This window comes from Montipora capricornis, chromosome 7 (assembly GCF_036669925.1).
Source record: "Montipora capricornis isolate CH-2021 chromosome 7, ASM3666992v2, whole genome shotgun sequence".
NCBI lineage: Eukaryota > Metazoa > Cnidaria > Anthozoa > Scleractinia > Acroporidae > Montipora > Montipora capricornis.
In genome coordinates this window covers 10,007,445-10,011,962 of record NC_090889.1, presented here as the reverse complement: position 1 = coordinate 10,011,962, position 4,518 = coordinate 10,007,445, and positions in this window count along the sequence as shown.

Genomic DNA, 4,518 nt, shown 5'->3' with positions numbered 1-4,518 from the left:
ACAATAGGTGTGACTCGCGCAAGGTGCTATTTCTTTCTTTTGTGTATAGATCATCTGTTTAGCTGCCAGAGCTAATAATCATGACCATAAAAAAATATGTTTAATTTGCGCAGTAAAGCTTGAAATGAAAATACCGATTAGTTTTTTAGCAAACTTGCAGTGCGTCGCCGTGGAAGTTTTTAAAAGGGCTATCTCTCCTATTTTGGCTAATATTATTGATTGTTTACAAAGTTCAAGTATTAAACAGGTTTCATGAAACGTAAGCGAAACGATTTTTTCTCAGTCATTTAAACAGAAACCTAGCTAGTGGAAAAACTATGGTTAACTATTGGATTTTGTTTACATGGTTAAAATTAAATTCGGTTCACCACACACTTCAAACAGCATTCTTTCTTGCTCTTTTTTTTTAAAGACAAAACAAAAAGCAAACTTGTCATGCACCGGCGTGCCCTTTTTTGTTAAAAAATAAGTATTTCTATTTTAGAGTATTTAACTGCACTCGTCAAAAAGCTTTTATTCTCACTAGTAATTTTATAACAATGTAGATAAGTTTCTAAAGAAACACTTCAAGCAGCATTGTTTCTTGCTCTTTTCTTTTTTTTTTTTTAAGAAAATGAAAAGCAAACTTGTGATGCGTCGACGTGCACTTTTTTTTTTAAAAAATAAGTATTTCTATTTTGGAGTATTTAAATGCACTTGTCGGAAAGCTTTTATTCTCACCGGTAATTTTATAACAATGTAGATAAGTTTCTAAAGAAACCTGTGATGAATAATTCTTAATCGGGCGGAGAACTTGTAAACAAATCATTGTTTTGTTTGCCGGCTAACGTATTAATCTGAAGTTCTCAAAAGGGTTTATTCACAGGCATCAGAAGAAACCCAATTTAGTGCGAGAACTGTTTGATGTAATTCGAAAAGAAGTTTTGTTTTGTGATACGTAAGCGTGCGCACAAGAAAAAAGCAACAGCAAACAAAAACAAAACAGTTAACACACCGGAGCTTGCAGACGAGAACTAGCGAGTTACGAGCGGAGGCTAAAAACTGTGGGAAGTGTGAGCCACGGTTAAACTCGAAACGCAAAGCGAAAGCCAGCGAAAATAGATCGACTTTGTGAAATGCATAGAAAGAAATGTTTTCAGTCTTAGGCCCGGTTCAGGTGCCATACTTCACATGAGCCGAATCGAATTCGAATTTAGGCCGACCCAAATTATTTAATCCTGGCTGAATTGATTCAGACGCCGAACTCAATTGCGCCGAAATTAATTCACAGAGGCATACTATGACTGAAGAAAACTGCAAAGTTGTAATAATTTCTGCATTTGATTCGGCTCATGTGAAGTACGGCGTCTGAATCAAAGCCGCTCCACAGGCGTAATTCCCGGCTAAGCCAGGCGAGAAAAATTGCTTAGCCGATCCGAATTAAACTGGTCGTTCAGGATTAATTCAGACGCCGTACTTCACATGAACTTAATTCAATGAATTCGATTCGGTTCATGTGAAGTACGGCGTCTGAACCAGGCCTTATACATTGTAAAGCTAAGCAGCTTATAATTATGCTTATATTTAGTCAGAAATGGACATAAAATATCAAGGGTGGTTTGTTTATTTGCCGAAAACGTCTTCTTATACATACAACTAGCAGTGTTGTTTAAGTCCTGCTCCAGCCAACACAAACAATAAGTAAGTAGTAACTCTTAGGTGAAAGTCATTGTTTTTAATTGGAAACTACTGGTGCAACTAAGTTCTCAGTGCCATCGCGGCAAAATTCCCTTATCTCTCTGTAAAGATATTCGGCTCGTTCTCTGCTTATCCCTTGCAGCCTGACAATGGCTGGGAGCTGGCCTGGAGGAGGAAGCTGATTTGCGTTTCGGAGAAGGTTTATCGCCCTTTCTTCGGAAAACCAATGTCGTTTGCAGAACACAGTTCCGGGGAAGTCTTGGTCAAATCTAAAGTGGTAATAAGACTTGATCTGTGGTAATTTCTTGAAGTATTGCTGAAGGTAAGTTACCCAGTCATAGGTAGGGACACGAACAGTCCCGTTGTGGAGTCCCACAAGTTCAGCCGCATTTACAACAGCAGATTCCTCCACAGCTCGGGCAATATCAAATAACGATGAAATAAAAGTACGCCTCGTCTTTTGCTTTACTAAGCCAAAGCACCAGTCAGGAGCAAATTTTGTATGCCCAGGAAGTAAGAAATGATAGTTAATAGTATTGTGAAATCCGCTCGTTACGCGCCACATATAATACCAAATGAACGCTGAATTCTTGTTTTGGGCTCCGCAATTGTCGGCGTGCAATTGAGCATTAGTTTCGCCCAGTCCGTGACGTTCAAAAAAGTAATGCACGTAAGAAATTGTGCTGTTCGCACCCTTTCCAGTCAAAACATTTTCGTCAATAAGGAAGTTTACCTGGCGAGGAATTGCTTCGCAACAAACGCCAAAGAGTGCACATTTTCTAGGTGTCTTGAAATAAATTGGTCCTGGCTGGTTGGGATCTGAGGGGTAATGAAGCTGTTGCGCGTAATCGTAGGAGTAATGAACAGTTCCATTGAATGAGCAAGGTTCGCGTGTTTTGGTGAAGTCCACTTCTTTGAGAAAACTTTGAATGTGATGTCTAGATTCCTCACAACAGCTCTTGTAATATTCCCGCTCTCCAGATGCGAGGCGAAGGTGTTCCTCTTGGGTTGTCACGGCTTCTGCTTTTTCTGCTTCGGGTAAATTTGCAGTTTTGTGAATCTTGTTGTTTTTCTGGCACGTCCAACATAAATCAGTAGCAGGTCGCATGATCAGGATAAATGGGCAGAGCTGGTTCCATAGGTCACAAAATTTGGAATAGCCAACTGAGACTTGACCCATGCTCGTACAGATATCCGCATAACGTCTCCAGAGACCATGTTTAGTTAGATTTGATGGTAACAGCTTAAGATCTATTCGCTTAAAACCTGGTACACGCCCAGGGAGAAGGAGGGCTTCTTCTTCGGCTGTGTTTTTGATAAATTTTACGACCTGTTCAACTGTTTCGGCAGAGGATACACTGCTGGGCAGTCGTTTTGCATTTCCGTGGACACGTAAAGTTAAGCCATTCTTCCGGTAGTGCCTCACCAGGCTGTAAAATCGGTTGTTGTGGATGCAGTGTAGAAAGAGAAATGTTTTCATACAAATTCTTTTCCCATGATAAAAGTATGCCATTCTTGCATGCTGCCGATTTTTTTCCACTCTGCCAGAGATGCTTGTGTCATTGCAGTTTAACGAGCTCTGTATTGTTCCCAGTATGACTAAGTCAAGTTCTGTTGATGACAATTCCTTGCAGTTGTTTCGAGAGTCAGCGAAATCGTCTAGCGTGAGGGTAAGACTGCAGGCCCTCTCATCTGGACCCAATTTGCATTCACATGTTTCAGCATAGAACTTCTGCAGTTTTGCTCGCTCAGTCAAGTGAACTTCCATCAGTTCCACGTCTTCATCTTCTCGGTAATCAACGTTATCGTCTTCATTTGCATCCTCGTCGTCAGAACTACTGTCAGAAGCCGTGTCAAACGCTTCCTCTTCTGAAATACGAATCAGCCAAGCTTGCGAAACGATCTAAATCTGTTGAGTCTAAATTTAAACACTGTAATTCGCCTGTGCTGTATTCCATGATGAACTTGCGTGATGGTTTCCGAGACGGTCTCGGTGAACTGATGAAAGATTTGTATCTTTGTAACTATAGTAACAAAGTGGTATTCATAACCCATAATAGGGCACACAAAGCTGAACCGCGAAACACGTTCGCTGAGTCTCTGGTATTGTGTTGTTTACAATCGAAAAATAATTTCTGCTTATACAAATCTGTTCCCATTAAAATAATAAAACTTTGACAGTCAAGGCTACTTCAAATAAACAACGTTTTGCCTTGCGTTTGAGATCGATCTTTATGGCTTCGCACTAGTAAGTTATAAGTTATTTGTATTCAATTCAATATTTTATTTCCGTTTTCTATTTAACTAGCTTTATGAACAGTTTTCTCTGCAAGATAATAGTGTTCGTAGTGTTTTATATGTTGTTTTGTCAAATACGTTTATTTTCCACATCAACAACTTCCCGTAAGTCAGTCGGTTGATGCGAACGCGCTTTTGGTCCGATACGATTGTTATTTACGATCTATTATAATTATTCCTTTTCAGAGCAATACCGTGTCATATCGCACACTTTACCGTGTCATATCGCACGCTTACCGTGACATACAACACGCTCACCTAAGCAAAAGCTTCAGCATGTCAAACCGTGCCAAACAAAGCTACCGTGACACGTATTGTTTTGCTTATTTATTATGCGCATATACGTGTCATATGTCACGCTTAGCGTGCCGTGGCATCGCACGCGTGCCCGTGTCATCACGTTTTTACCTGTTTTCCTGTGGAGGGTCACATTTAACAAAAGGTGACAGTTTCAAATCATGCTTTTGTCATAACGTAAAACGAAAAGGAAGACAAAATTGTGCTTGGGAAAATGCTTCCTAAGACGTAAAAATAACCCTGAGT